Below are 16,336 nucleotides of genomic sequence, written 5' to 3' on the forward strand. Positions count from 1 at the left end.
GCTTTTAGACCTGGATGTGCTGAACAGTGGTGTATAACTTCTTAAAATAAATAAATAAATATTGGATTATTTTCCCCTCGCATTTTCTTCCAAAGGACTCCAAGTCTGTGAAGGATGTGTGCCATGTTTCTGTCAGAGGTATTAATATTAATGGTTCCTAGGGAGGGGGCAAGTGTTTCTGTATGAACAAAGAGCAATAGTCACAAATTATTTCTAGAGAAAGTGAAATTGCCATTTCTTGGCAGTGCTATTAGTTCCTCTACTACTTTCCTATTTTCTTTGTTTTCAATACACTCTTCGCAGTCTTTGTGTAACCCATACAATAACCCAAGAGAAAGGGCAAATAAAACATTCTTCTTCTTGACACTAATATCTATAGATCCTATTGTACAATGATACCTCACACTATCACAAAACAACTCAGCTAACAGAATTCTCAAACCCCAAAAAGTGGCATTCTTAATGTATTCCGCAGGCAAGTGTGAACAATGTCCACTGATAATCAGAAACACACAACAAGCTGCCGTTGGGACTCTCTAGTTATAATGTACAATAACTGCAAGAGCAAAGGACTTCAGTTGTGTTGCTGCAGCATTTTTCCTTTTATTTCTATTTCAGTTTTGAGTTCCTTTTCAATTATTATTCTCCTCAAATGTGGTAGCTGCCATGCAGAAAAAAATATATTCTATTTTCTATTTATTGGATATAATTAGTAATAAATTTGTTATTGACCAAATATTGTACACTGGGGCCTGCAGCACAATTCAAAAGCCTCTATTCACTCAATCATTACATACTCAGACTTCAATTAAGCTCAGTTGAATAACTTTGCTCTGTGTATTAATGTGGTTATTGCTGGACGGATGATGGTGTATCTAACCATAATATGAAAAGGCGAATTGTGTTACAAATGACTGGGCTGTGGACGGAAGGAGAGCAGAGATCACGAGAGGGCATGCAGAAATGGGCATCAGAGAACAGAATATTGCAAATTTAGAGAGAGATCAACTGAAATATACTGGGATTTATTTATTAAATTTATAAAACTTATATCTGCCTTTCTATTAGTTATACAAAGTACCGGACATACTTCCTAGCCTGTTATCCACTGGTTGCTGAAATGAGATGAAAAGGCACCTGGGATTTTTAATAAAGAAGGTGCTGCAGTTAGTAACGGGGTTTCTACACCCTCCAACATTTCTCCAATAAAAAATAGGGACATTATTTAGGAAAGCCAAGAATAGGCCTTTGCCAGAATCATTGGAAGGAAGTTAATCAGGCTGAATTGGTGTTGGATGGGAAGCAGTCAGGATCATGGGAGGATGTGGCTGGGACTAACTGAGGGGTTGGATTGTAACAGGGTTGAGCAAAAGGCAGGTCAAATAAGGCAATATATTGTTAAATATATTGGCCTGCAGATGCTGCATGTATATGACATGCAGTTCATAGCATGGGAAAAGGCTGGGTCTCCTTGATCTAGAAAACGGATAGTGCATGATGGCAGCAACAGCTCAGAGAAAGCAATGGAATACAGTGTTTTCAAGGTCCTGTGACAAGCTACTGAAAAGGCTGAAGTGAGAAATTATTAGGTCAGATGCAGCAGCATGTTGTGCAAACTGTATTGTTTTACAAAATATGCTATCAGGAAAAAATGCATTAGCTCTAATAAGCCAAAATGGTGTGATTCATTGCTTAATTTCAGGGTACCAGACTATAAAGTATATCAAGCCTGCCACAACTAATTTTTGCAGTGGCGTGCTATATGAAAAATGAAATGTCCAAGTGGCTACAAGTGAAAAGCTTCCATTTTTCTTCTGTGAATGAATATTACTTACTCTAATGATGTATAATAGCCTGCAACTACATTTAACCTGTGTATAAAATGGCAGCACAAACTGTTTACCTAGAGTTATGAAGAAGAAAATAGCAAATCAAGCAAAGGAATCTGTAGTGTATACATTAACCTCCCACATGCCAACATAATTTCCCCCTTCAGATGATCTATAACAGTGTCTTCTGTATCCACCATATTTATTTATTTATTTCCTCTGTTACACAAAATAGTTTAAGCTTCAAGTATCTAACGTGTCAAATCATGTGTGATAAATTGATGCCAAAATGCAGCTAATTAATAAGTCTGATGTTGTTTGGAGTTAAACAGATGCTGTTTCAACTGCAGCTATTAAAATATAATTATATTCTGTATTTCTCAAATGCACAGGTATGATATAAATTAAAACAAATTAAAGGAAAAAATATTAGAGTGCACTGTAATTTACAGAATAATAATAAGCATATATTGGGGGATGAAGCCTTAACTTATATAATACCGTAAAAATGAATTAATGTGGTCAATAAAAAGACAGCAATAAAAAGGAATATACCAGTTATTAAAAATGGTGAAATTCCTTAAAAAAACCCACACAACTGATCTGTCATGGCTAAATCAAGGTACGGCTATTGATTATACTCGTACACATGATGTCTGAAGTACCTGCTCACTCTTATTTCCAAGGTGTATGAACGTGCATAGCAGAAACATTTTAATACTAGCTTTTGTTACATGTTGAGAGCACAACCATTCTGACTGCCTTTGTCTGTCTTGTTCGGAAAACAAGTCCTTATCACCTTCTTTCTTTCCCTTTTATTCTAAACTGATATATCTAGAGGGAATCAATTGACAGGGAGAAAACTGAAGTTAGAAAATTCTATCATTTTTGAAGTAAAGTTTGAGAGAATCTGATTAGGTCTCACACTGCAATACCAGGTATTCAGTTTTTGCCAAAGGGCCAGCTATTATTATTAACATCATTTGTCTGAATCATTACTCTGCACCTTGGTTCAGCAAACACTATGAAGATGGCATGGTAATAAATGACCGCAGGATTCTTTCCTGCTTCGGCCTGTTTTTATCTGCCACCTCTCTACCGTCAGCTCCATCTTTCTGAACCTCTCTGAATCCCCATCAGGGACGGGGCGTCTATTTGTTTTCCACTAGGTTACCACACTGTCTATTGTTGTTTGCACTAAAGGGTACAAATTCAATTCATTCTTGTGACATAAAAGCACTGATACAGTAAATTTTTTGCCCAAGAGAAAACACAAAGAAAGTTGCTGAATACAGGCTATGATGTGGACTGCTAGTATGTTTGTGACCAGCCTTTCCAAGACAGTGTTACTTACCAAATACTTCCCCCCCCCTCCCCGCAGCACACTAGACAATAAAATAGACTGTTTTAAACTTATATTAACCTTTGCAAATTGGCACTCAGCAGAGAATAGTGAGTTTGTAAAAAGGGTTAAATAGCAAAACCTAACTGTAAAGAGGAGAGCAAATAATGGAATGGAAGGTAATGCAGCCTATCAGAGTTGACGAGATCAGGAAACCAATCACTTTCAGTGTAAAAGAATGTAGCAATTTGCTTGGTAATGATTAACGCAGAAAGATAATAATATGCAACTAAGATGAAGATTTAAACGGGTTTAAAATAAGGGTGGTGCAAAATGGAACCAAGAGTAGTGTAAGACCACTAACTATATTTTTGTTCCTGCAAACTAGATTTTACACTAGTCAGTTTAATTGCCGCTACCAATATGGTAAATATACTTGGTGCGTGATCTGAATGAGTCAATCAAAATGAGCAAACTCTGGAAAACTGTGGGTACTACCCCAGTGTTGCTCAGGGTGCAGAGATTAATTTTAAAAAGATACATGGCAAAATATATCTGTCGGTTGATAAAAAAAAGTACTTTCCACACTAGTGGGATGGGGGGGCACCCAAAGTATTACTATACATTTGATGATCTAGACAACCCTATAGAAGTTCTCCTAGTTCAAATTACTTTGCGTGTTGAGGTCCCCAAGCCACCCCCCTAAATAAATCACAATTCACACAAAATTTTGTTTAAGGTTTTTGGCATAATTTTGGCCACAACTTTATTAAAATACATAATGTAAGTGGTTGCTTAGGCATTGGTTATGACTATCTGTACACCCGGGACAGAAGTGACTTCCGGATTCCAGCGAAAGCCAGTAAGGGAAAACAATATTGGGGAGAGAATGGGGCTGGGTACCATACTGTCACCCCTCCTCGCATGCTCCCAGGGGCTTACACGGCCCTAGCCCCTTGCCAGGGATACGGACAAAAGTATGGCAAACCCCTGGATTCCTTTAACGGAATTCCCTTGCAGCAGCAACATTGGAGGGGCAGGCACAGCCAACCCTTACCCCTCTTCCAACCAAATTTTAACTAATGCCTAACCACAACCTTACAAGTTGTGACGATTTGCTACGCAGTAGGCAAAAACCAAATGGCACCAGCCAATCTGCCAAATGGACAAAATTCCTACGAGGCCTCTGCCCCCAAAGCAGACGACCCCATGACAGGCATAGCAAGGTCAAGTGCAACAGCCCTAAATTAGGGAGGGTGGGCAGGCGATCCGATGCACGCAGCAAAAGAGACTGAAAAAAAAGCTGTGTGCCAAGAATATATAACCTTTGGGCCAACCCACTAAATGGTAACATCAAAATCTCCCAAGCAACCCAAACTGGTCCAATCACAGTCATGGCCATCCAAACGGTCCCGCCCAGTAACCAAGAGGAGGTGTCCTATTAGACCCCACCGCAACATATGCTCTCCATGAAGGAGAACACACTTTGCCTGAGCACTTTCCTATAAAGCAGTTACAGTGATGCCTCGCAAGACGAAAAGAATCCGTTCCGCGAGTCTCTTCGTCTAGCGGTTTTTTCGTCTTGCGAAGCAAGCCCATTGACAGCTTAGCGGATTAGCGCTATTAGCGGTTTAGCGGCTTATCAGCTTATCGGATAAGCGGCTTAGCGGCTTAGAAAAAGGGGGGGAAAGGAAAAAAAACCCGCAGGAACTCGCAAGACATTTTCGTCTTGCGAAGCAAGCCCATAGGAAATTCGTTTTGCGAAGCACCTCCAAAACGGAAAACTCTTTCGTATAGCGAGTTTTCCGTCTTGCGAGGCATTCGTCTTGCGGGGCACCACTGTACATGGTGTGTATTCCTGCCCCCAGAAGTGATGCTAGAAAATGTCAAAGCTGGAAAACACAAATGATAATGTCTATTATTTCCCCATACCAGTCAAAGCCTAATCAATGTTTTTAAAAAACTGCATCCAAAATCCTATAATGTTTACAGTGCCTGGAACATTACCGTACGTATATCTTTCTCCACGTTCCTGCCAGAAGTTAAGAAGCTATCACTCGAAAATCGCTGGCTAATCCAGCTTGTGCTAAGATGGATTTTTAATGAAAGTTTAATGAATGATAAATACTTGTTTCTTGATAAATGTTTAATTATGGCAATAATTACCAACTGCTGAAAACTACTGTTGTGTTAATAATGGCATTTTAGTACACAAGCAGTTCCATGAGTCATGGGGCTGTTAAAGATCAGAATTCCATCTGTCTAATGCAAACTAGCAAAACAAAAGAAAAGTAATTAATAATTTGACAAATTACCCCATATTCTTAAAAATGATTCCTGCTCGTGGGAAAAGAATCTATTGATTCTCTTTTCAACAAGGAGTAGTAAATAGTCCTTGAGAAAGATATGAATTGCATATATCACCAACTGCCTACATTCCTAAGCTTATGGGTAGCATAACAAAATGTCCATACAGCCAAAAACCAAAGGACACACTGATCACCAATTGCCATTCCTCAACAGTGGCTCTTTCTGTTGGTATGCTGCCAATTCTTTAGCTCTCACCTTCCAACTCAGTCTACTTAACTTACTTATTTACATGTATTTAAAACATTTAAACTCCCCCCATTCCCACCCAAGAAGGTTCAAGAGTGGCTTACAGAAAAATCAATAGAAACAGCTGGCACTGGCAACAGCCAATAAGAGAGATATAGCAGCATTAAAGTCAACTCTAAAAGGCCTGCAAAAATATGAAAACAGATCTGGTGCCAAGCCAGCCTTCCACAATCCAGGTATCACAATGGAAAAAGACACATATCCCCTCGTTACCTGCTTTATGTCTGGCGGAAGGTGGAACCCAGAGGAGAAACTTTGAAGGAGATCATAATAACAACAGCAGGTCCTTAGAGGTTTTATTTTATTTAAAAAATAGAACTTTGATCTATAGTTGGCAATTGACTGGGAACCAATGCTGTTGTTTCAAACTGACAAATATGACTCATGTGCCCATTGATGCCATGGACTGGTTGGACACAGAGGAATGGTGGAAGGAGCCAACTGGGGAACCACCAAGGAAAGAATACTCAGAGCCCAGAAAGTGATGGTGGGACAATGATGAGTGGTCAGAGGGAGAAGACTGGGAAGAGGATGTGTTAGAAGCTGAAGAGGTAACAGGGCTTAGTGAGCTTGGAGAGTCTGTGGTGGAGAGAAGACCAGAATCATAAGCTGAAGCCAGCAAGTGGGAGGCGGAAGGCCAAGAGGCAGAGATGAATTAGACTGGTGAAGTGTCCTGAGTGTCTCGCCCTTCTGCTGCAGCATGTTCCCCTCCTCTGTCTCCCAGACCCAGAAAAGGGCTAAAACAGGTGGCGCAGCAGCAGACTGCACACAGACACAGTCTCTGATTGCTTAGGAGAAAGCCCTGGAGAGGAGAGGACCTAGATGGCTGTGGGGAGGTGGGGACTTTCAGTCTCAGCAACTAACTCATGGGGTAAGACCTACTGGAGATGAGCTGCTGTGCTCATTAAGCCTGATACTCAGCAAAGATCTCGTTTTTGCTTCTAAAGAATGAACCCCGACTTTGAACAGTGTGATTTACTGCTGGCTCACTCTTTGACAATTCCCAGGTAGGATTTTGTACTACTTACAGTCTTCAAAGGCAGCATGATGTATAACACATTCTAGTAGTTAGCAAACAGAATGTTAGTAGAGCAAAGAAAACTGTGGCTAGGCTATCTCTGTTCAAGATAGCTGCAGCTTGTGAACCAACCTAAGCAGGTGCTTTGTGCTTTGTATGTTAGATGTCACTCCAAAGATAAAAGCAAACCAGCAGCACTCCCATTTTACAACCTGACTCTTCAGGAAAACTGCAAATCCATTCAGGTTGATTAGCACTCACAAATCAGATTAACAAACTTCCACTACGTGTTGATTTACTACTACTTCTAGGGTTGCCATATTTCAAAAAGTAAAATTTCTGACACCCATGAAGTTATTGAGCTTTTTTCTTTAGGATAACCGCAAAATTCTTAAGCCTTAAAAAAAAAAACAAATCCAAATTGTTTACGGAAACCTAACCCAAAAATAGAGATTTTAAGCTTTTTGAGCTGTTTGCGCTGCTTTTTCCATTGCGTTGCCATACATCTGGATTTTCCCTGACATTTTGCCTACTTCTTCAGATCCTGCAAACCATAAGGACTCCATTACTGTTACCTCCAACCTAAGGTTCTTTAGGTGCCAGTATGTGGCTTGATGGAGTGGAAAGAAAATAATCAAGTCTTTTTTGCACCTCTGTGTATTTGCTGGCCAGGGATAACTAGTTTACATTCAATTTATTTCACTGTGTAAGAGCTACAACTGAAATGATGATTTGGATCTTCTACTAATGTTATCATGTGGTTCATCTGTCACAGCTTGGCTGCCTTAGTAAATATAACTGAAAACATTACAGGGAAAGAGGAAGCAAACAAACAACATATAGTAAAATTACTGTTCCTTTTTCAGATGTAGTCTTCATATGTATAGATATTATTACTCTCTTCCTGAATGGTTACACTAGCAGAAAGGTTAATGTGTCTCTGGTTTGTATTAGTGGTGTTGTTGTTGTTTAGTCGTTTAGTCGTGTCCGACTCTTCGTGACCCCATGGACCAGAGAACGCCAGGCACTCCTGTCCTCCACTGCCCCCCGCAGCTTGGTCAGACTCATGCTGGTAACCTCGAAAACACTATCCAACCATCTCGTCCTCTGTCGCCCCCTTCTCCTTGTGCCCTCCATCTTTCCCAACATCAGGGTCTTCTCCAGGGAGTCTTCTCTTCTCATGAGGTGGCCAAAGTACTGGAGCCTCAGCTTCACAATCTGTCCTTCCAGTGAGCACTCAGGGCTGATTTCCTTCAGAATGGAGAGGTTTGATCTTCTTGCAGTCCATGGGACTCTCAAGAGTCTCCTCCAGCACCATAATTCAAAAGCATCAATTCTTCGGCGATCAGCCTTCTTTATGGTCCAGCTCTCACTTCCATACATCACTACTGGGAAAACCATAGCTTTAACTATACGGACCTTTGTTGGCAAGGTGATGTCTCTACTTCTCAAGATGCTGTCTAGGCCTGTCATTGCCCTTCTCCCAAGAAGCAGGCGTCTTTTAATTTCGTGGCTGCTGTCACCATCTGCAGTGATCATGGAGCCCAAGAAAGTAAAATCTCTCACTGCCTCCATTTCTTCCCCTTCTATTTGCCAGGAGGTGATGGGACCAGTAGCCATGATCTTCGTTTTTTTGATGTTGAGCTTCAGACCATATTTTGCACTCTCCTCTTTCACCCTCAATAAAAGGTTCTTTAATTCCTCCTCACTTTCTGCCATCAAGGTTGTGTCATCTGCATATCTGAGGTTGTTGATATTTCTTCCGGCAATCTTAATTCCGGCTAGGGATTCATCCAGCCCAGCCTTTCGCATGATGAATTCTGCATATAAGTTAAATAAGCAGGGAGACAAAATGCAGCCTTGTCGTACTCCTTTCCCAATTTTGAACCAGTCAGTTGTTCCATATCCAGTTCTAACTGTAGCTTCTTGTCCCACATAGAGATTTCTCAGGAGACAGATGAGGTGATCAGGCACTCCCATTTCTTTAAGAACTTGCCATAGTTTGCCATGGTCGACACAGTCAAAGGCTTTTGCATAGTCAATGAAGCAGAAGTAAATGTCTTTCTGGAACTCTCTAGCTTTCTTCATAATCCAGCGCATGTTTGCAATTTGGTCTCTGCTTCCTCTGCCTCTTCTAAATCCAGCTTGCACTTCTGGGAGTTCTTGGTCCACATACTGCTTGAGCCTTCCTTGTAGAATTTTAAGCATGACCTTGCTAGCGTGAGAAATTAATGCAATTGTGCGATAGTTGGAGCATTCTTTGGCACTGCCCTTCTTTGGGATTGGGATGTAGACTGATCTTCTCCAATCTTCTGGCCACTGCTGAGTTTTCCAAACTTGCTGGCATATTGAGTGTAGCACCTTAACAGCATCATCTTTTAAAATTTTAAATAGTTCAGCTGGAATACCATCACTTCCACTGGCCTTATTATTTGCAGTGCTTTCTAAGGCCCATTTGACTTCACTCTCCAGGATGTCTGGCTCAAGGTCAGCAACCACACTACCTGGGGTATATGAGACATCCGTTTCTTTCTGGTATAATTCCTCTGTGTATTCTTGCCACCTCTTCTTGATGTCTTCTGCTTCTGTTAGGTCCTTTCCACTTTTGTCCTTTATTATGGAAATCTTTGTACGAAATGTTCCTTTCATATCTCCAACTTTCTTGAACAGATCTCTGGTTCTTCCCATTCTATTGCTTTCCTCTATTTCTTTGCATTGCTTGTTTAAGAAGGTCTTCTTGTCTCTCCTTGCTATTCTTTGGAAATCTGCATTCAATTTCCTGTATGTTTCACGATCTCCCTTGCATTTTGCTTGCCTTCTCTCCCCCGCTATTTGTAAGGCCTCATTGGACAGCCACTTTGCTTTCTTGCATTTCCTTTTCATTGGGATGGTTTTCGTTGCTGCCTCCTGTATAATGTTACGAGCCTCCATCCATAGTTCTTCAGGCACTCTGTCCACCAAATCTAAATCCTTAAACCTGTTCCTCACTTCCACTGTGTATTCATAAGGGATTTGACTTAGATTGTATCTTACCGGCCCAGTTGTTTTTCCTACTTTCTTCAGTTTAAGCTTGAATTTTGCTATAAGAAGCTGATGATCTGAGCCACAGTCAGCTCCAGGTCTTGTTTTTGCTGACTGTATAGAGCTTCTCCATCTTTGGCTGCAGAGAATATAATCAATCTGATTTCGATGCTGCCCATCTGGTGATGTCCATGTGTAGAGTCGTCTCTTGTGTTGTTGGAAAAGCGTGTTTGTGATGACCAGCTTGTTCTCTTGACAGAACTCTATTAGCCTTTGCCCTGCTTTGTTTTGATCTCCAAGGCCAAACTTGCCAGTTGTTCCTTTTATCTCTTGACTCCCTACTTTAGCATTCCAATCCCCTATAATGAGAAGAACATCCTTCTTTGGTGTCACTTCTATAAGGTGTTGTAAGTCTTCATAGAATTGGTCAATTTCAGTTTCTTCAGCACCAGTAGTTGGTGCATAAACTTGGATTACTGTGATGTTAAAAGGTCTGCCTTGGATTCGTATCGAGATCATTCTATCATTTTTGAGATTGCATCCCAGTACAGCTTTTGCCACTCTTTTGTTGACTATGAGGGCCACTCCATTTCTTTTACGGGTTTCTTGCCCACAGTAGTAGATATGATGGTCATCCGAACTGAATTCACCCATTCCCGTCCATTTTAGTTCACTGATGCCCAGGATGTCAATATTTATTCTTGCCATCTCATTTTTGACCACCTCCAACTTACCCATGTTCATGGTTCTTACATTCCAGGTTCCTATGCAATATTTTTCTTTACAGCATTGGACTTTCCTTTCGCTTCCAGGCATATCCGCAACTGAGCGTCCTTTCGGCTTTGGCCCAGCCGCTTCATCAGCTCTGGATCTACTTGTACTTGCCCTCCGCTCTTCCCCAGTAGCATGTTGGACGCCTTCCGACCTGAGGGGCTCATCTTCCAGCGTCATAACTTTTATATGCCTGTTGTCTTTGTCCATGGAGTTTTCTTGGCAGGGATACTGGAGTGGCTTGCCGGTTCCTCCTCCAGGTGGATCACGTTTGGTCAAAACTCTCCACTATGACCTGTTCATCTTGGGTGCCCTGCTCGGCATAGTTCATAGCTTCTCTGAGTTCTTCAAGCCCCTTCGCCACGGCAAGGCAGTGATCCATGAAGGGGTGTATTAGTGGTACTAATTAATAAAAGTGATCTTTTAAAGAAGGCTGCAAGTTGCTTAACTGTATGGTTTGCAAATACTTCTATTATGGGGAGGGGCAAATAGTTAATATACCTTATGACTATAGCTGCACATGAATATCTGGAAAATGTTCATAACCAAAAGACAAATCACATGCCTTCAAGTCCATTGTGCTCTCTAAACCATAATTTGATTTCAAGACCCATATAACAATTCTGAATGCAAGTTCTGGAAACTTGAGATTAGCAATATCTGACCAGCTGCTTCAAAGATTCTGCTGGAGGATCTTTTACTTTTACTAAGAGAACACTAAGCACAAAGTCCCCTACATGGTTCATTTTTCACAAATTATAATTTATATAAGATTCTAGCACCACACTGTGCCTCACTCCTCCTTTTTCTTGCGTAACACCCATTGGCCTGCATGGCTAACAAATGCTGAAGCGCAAACATAATTTCTTCTACCAATGGGATCCATGCCAACTTCTAGCAAAATGAAACATGTTAGTTTGGGGAAAACGTGCACTTCAACTAAAAGAATTATCTGGCTGAACAAAACATTTGCAAGGTAAAGAATGCCATTGCTGAGCTTTAAGTTTCAATTAATAGATTACCCGCCTGATGACATGCTTTTGAAAGCAGATGAAAGCATTCAGACAATTCATAAAAGGTGCCGATAATTTGTAGTCCAGCACCAACCACATTCAGATACCCTCAGTGCTTGAAATGACTTCAGTTCATTGGCCTAGTATCATATTGATAGTAATTCGAATAGCTTGCAAAAACAACAACCATGGAGTTATATTTTGATTGTTGTTGTATAAAAAGAAAATCACCATCCAATGCATTTGTATCCTGCTCTTCCTCCAAGGATATAAACATAGAATATATCATGCCTCCCACTCCCATGGGGTTACCGTCAGAAATAGTGATTTGTAGGGATCTACAAACTGTGGTGGGACTTACTAGCCAGACTTTATTGTCTACCTACCAGCTGCGAAGTCCAACCCTATTACAATTTCATTAGGCCTTACTTCTTAGCATTACAGTGGTACCTCTGGTTATGTACTTAATTCGTTCCGGAGGTCCATTCTTAACCTGAAACTGTTCTTAACCTAAAGACCACTTTAGCTAATGCCTAATAGCTAATTAGCTAATGGCGCCGTCGCCGCATGATTTCTCTTCTCATCCTGAAGCAAAGTTCTTAACCCAAGGTACTATTTCTGGGTTAGGGGAGTCTGTAACCTGAAGCATATGTAACCCGAGGTACACCTGTACTAGGAATGGATATATGGATTACTAACTGTATGCAGGCATTTAATAAATAAGAATACTACAGATTTAAAAGACTGACACAGTGCAATTCTATATGCTTACTTTCAGTATGAATTTCTGCACCTCTTCCCACCTTTGCTGCTCTGAGCAGCTTTAAAAGAAAACATTTAAAAGCCCAGTATGTATGTGCATGCATGTGTGCGCGCACACGTATGTGACACAGATGCTGTCAGGACTTCTGTAAAGGTTGCTTCTTCCTTCTGCTTTAGTGCCAAATTGCAAGAAGGGGAAAAGAAAAAAATTGGACTGGACACTTCCCTCCGCCTCCTGAGTTAATCCTCCACACAAACAATTACAGATAGCTAACAGTTAAACATGCCAGAAATGAATCCTCTTGTTGTGCTCCTCTTATCAGGCAAGCCTCAAAAGAGCCCTCAGGGGAGGACTGAATTGCTATGCAAATGTGCCTGCTCTCCACTCCTCTGCTTAGACCTTGCTGTTCCTGCTTATTCATCTACAATGCTGAGAGTGTGCTTCAGAGCAAGTGCACCTTGTGAATGGGGACAGATACTTCAGTCCCAGAATTCTTTGGAATTTTTGAAGAAATTGGGTCAGGGAAGGAGCTTGCCAGAGGTGAGAAAATCTCTTGCTCCTGGAGTGCAAGCAAGGGGACAGGAGGTTATTTGCTATCCTGAGCAGGTTATTTGCTATCCATGAATGCAGGTAGAACAAATGTCTATTCACTACACCACTGGCTTCAAAGGTCCAAATACTTCTAATTTATCACCCTTCCCTTTCTCCAGAAAGTACATTTATGAACAAGGAAACGTGAGCCATATTAAAATGCACTGTGGGAAGCAAATGCCTTCCGATTCCAGGGCTTGTTTGTACACTAATCATGATTACTTGCACTAAAGCCCTATGAATTCTCTGAAACAGTTTCATACTGCATTTGCTATAAATTTTGTGGCAGCAGTTGCCCTGCACCAGTTGTTCCTGGTTTAAACCATTTGGTAATAGAAAGCATTCACTTTCACAGCTTGATTTATCCTTAGCTAACTATTGGTAGCCACTTTCTTATAACCCGATTTTGCTACTGGATTTAGATAGCAAGAATGTTCATCATGGCTCCCTCCCAGTTAACTCATCAAAATCCAAACAGAAAGACCTCCCAAAGTGTTGCCTATGCTGGTTTTCAGGACTTATGAGTTTCTTGCAGCAGCCCAAGTGGAGAAAATTTAATGCCACTTTAATGTGACAGACCACCAGGGATTTTCTGCTTTTGTTACATATCCCAAATGTGGCAAGCTATGAAACTGAAACAAACAAAAGAAATACACAGAGGAACCGAACCACAACTGAAGTGTTAATTTTGTGGACATGTATGTGTGTGCATGCCATTTGCAACCTTTCTTAGAGAAGACAGCCTTGGCTTCAGTTACCAGAAGGCTGAATTAATTGAAATAAACTCTGCATGGGGTTGTCTTTGAAGCCCCACTGGTACAAAATGCAGTGGCTACAACTTGTGGCTGTTGTGGAAAGAACTTAAGCACAAACCCAGGCTTGGACAGCGCAGTAAGCCAAAACCTCCAGCAACCTACACATTGGTCTAGTTCCACTAAGCTAAAGTTTGGCTTAATGTGATGTGTGAACCATGTCTCTGTGTGTCTTCTGGCAGGATGTGGAGACCTTGTTTCAATAGGCTGGCAGAGAATCACAGAATTGTAGAGTTGGAAGGGACGCCAAGGGACATTTGTCCAACACCTTGTAATGCAGGAATCCCAACCACAGCTGTCCCTGGGCTCGAACTACCAACCTTCAGGTTAACAGCCAGACACACTGACCAGTTGCACCCAGTTTTATTGTTACCAGGTTTAATCATTTTTCATTGTCACTGTTGTTCCTTTTTGTAAAGTACAGATTGCGTTATATTTTTTGTTGTTTTTAGTTTAGTTTTTATTATATTGTATGCATTTATTGTTATATTTAGTAGAAGACTGAAACATAAACAATAAAAAATTATTATCATCTGAATTTTGAGGCACAAATATTTTACATGGCATCTTTAAACAATTCTCACAACAGTCCCCAACAAACAACAGGTAAAAACCAATAAACCATGTGTTGCAAGTCGCAAACATAGTCACTGGCCTTTGTTGTTGTTGTCATCACTGGAAATAGAGCAGCTTCTTATTGTAGTGGAAAGAAAAGCTGCTGCGGTTCATAATGGTGAGCATTCACTGTTTTAAAAATTCTAATTGATAGCCACAAAGCTGTATGTGAGTTTCTGCAATGAAACAGAAAACAAACTGCTTCCTGACAAATGGCTGATGCCTAATAGTACTTCCACTGGGGGATTACCTTGGGAAACTGGAAAACAGATCCACAGGTATAATAAAACATGTATTGACAACTTAGGGTAGCTAAATTAGTGCTCATTATTGCCCTAGAGTTATAAAAAGAATGCCTTCATTGTATAATAATGGGCAACAAACACAGCTGTAGCTTTCAAGCATTACACCACAATTCTCAGTAATTTTATTAGCAAAAAGCCAATAAATAATATATCTATCCCTTCTAAGCATTCATTTAAAAAAGGAAGAAAATAAATTTATATGTATTGTATATGTGTGCTTACTATTTAGTACTGAATCTGAACATGTGCTTCCTTTACAGTTAGAACTAGAATAGATGTATTGGCAGCACCAGATACCCATATCACATATGTGACCCCAGATTATTTGTCCAGTCTTCTCCAGATCCATAAGGTTGCACTCCATACCACTGTGCTTTTAGCTCTGCTTTTTATTCTTTTAGTGCATAATTTCTACTGTTTTACATTGCTTAGAAATCTTAAGAGATTTAGAAATATTTTTAATTAATTAGTTCATTAATGCTTCGCTCTGCCAATAATGAAGTTCTATTTGAAAGCAAGCTGCATTCAATTGGAATGCATAAACTCCCTGCCTAAATCAGGTATTTCAATCCTATTGCTTTTTGGTAGTAACATGTGCACCTCCTTCCCATTCCTATTATGCAGTGATGAGGAAGAAGAGTTGGGATAAATTGCTGCTCCCCATTCTTATTATAAAGAGTTCACTGCTGGAAATAAAATAAAGCTTTCCCAAGGCTTCTCACCCACAGAGTTGTGACTGCAAAATGCAAAGGTTGGAGAAAAGCCTTGTCATTGTTCTGGGATAGAAATGGATATGGAACTGCATCAAGTGGAATGCTTTCCTATCAGTCAGCTTAAAATTATTTCTAAGTAAATATTTCACTGCAGATTCCAATGAACTTTCTACATGAACCCATAACGACCAGTCAAGAAAGCTTTTGTTCACTAGTCAGAAGAACCCTTCACATTCTGAATTTATGCTGCTATTGTTCCTATCACTATCCTCCCACAGATCAGTGATAGCATGACTTCCACTGGAACCTATCTTTCACTGCTTATCCAAACACTGAGAATTTTTCCTGAATAAATCAGGTCTATAGTCACTAATGCATTTTGCAGAAAAGGACAGAGAATGATTAGATAAGAACTGAACAAAATAAATAAAGCAGATCAATGCCATTAGCAAACAGTATGTTCTGTTTTAGAATGCTTATAATTTTGTCATATTATCCCCTAACATGCAGCTTTTCTCATTGCTTGTTTCTGGGGAAACTGTCCCAAGTATTTACAACTCCATATGCATGCAACATGTTTAATAACAATACATTTATAGGTACATACATATGCCGTATAATGAGAAGCAAGGGTTTTCTTTTCCAGATCAGCACAGCAGAAGACCTAAGCCCACACTCCTTTGGACATGAAAGAATACTGAATGACAGTCTTCAACAATTTCAAGGCACTAGGAACAATGGTCAACAACCCGGCACCCACTAGGGTTATGGCAGCCATGAAGGTTGTTATTAGACAGCAACAGTGTGTGTGCTTGATCTCCATAAACAGGAGCAGCAGGACATAGTTGACTTCCCATGGCAAGTGCAAGGTTGCTGGGGGTGGTTGTCTCTCTAACTCTGTGTTATGCCATGCTCCCTGTGGCAGCC

The 16,336-nt window shown here is 40.5% G+C and overlaps 1 protein-coding gene and 1 long non-coding RNA gene across 2 annotated transcripts in view; one reads left to right on the forward strand and one right to left on the reverse strand.

Moving 5' to 3' along the window:
* LOC307220166 overlaps window positions 1-16,336 on the forward strand; it is a 123,716-nt gene that overhangs the window by 95,234 nt on the left and 12,146 nt on the right. Inside the window, exons 6-7 of the long non-coding RNA XR_013840739.1 lie at window positions 14,957-15,048; window positions 16,056-16,191. This is a non-coding gene — a long non-coding RNA (uncharacterized lncRNA). The remainder of the gene's footprint in view (window positions 1-14,956; window positions 15,049-16,055; window positions 16,192-16,336) is intronic.
* Window positions 1-16,336, reverse strand: part of ZNF407 (zinc finger protein 407) — a 347,724-nt gene that overhangs the window by 26,324 nt on the left and 305,064 nt on the right. The gene's annotated exons all lie outside the window — the stretch shown is intronic.

Source organism: Podarcis cretensis, assembly GCF_951804945.1.
Source record: "Podarcis cretensis genome assembly, chromosome: 7".
Taxonomy (NCBI): Eukaryota; Metazoa; Chordata; class Lepidosauria; order Squamata; family Lacertidae; genus Podarcis; species Podarcis cretensis.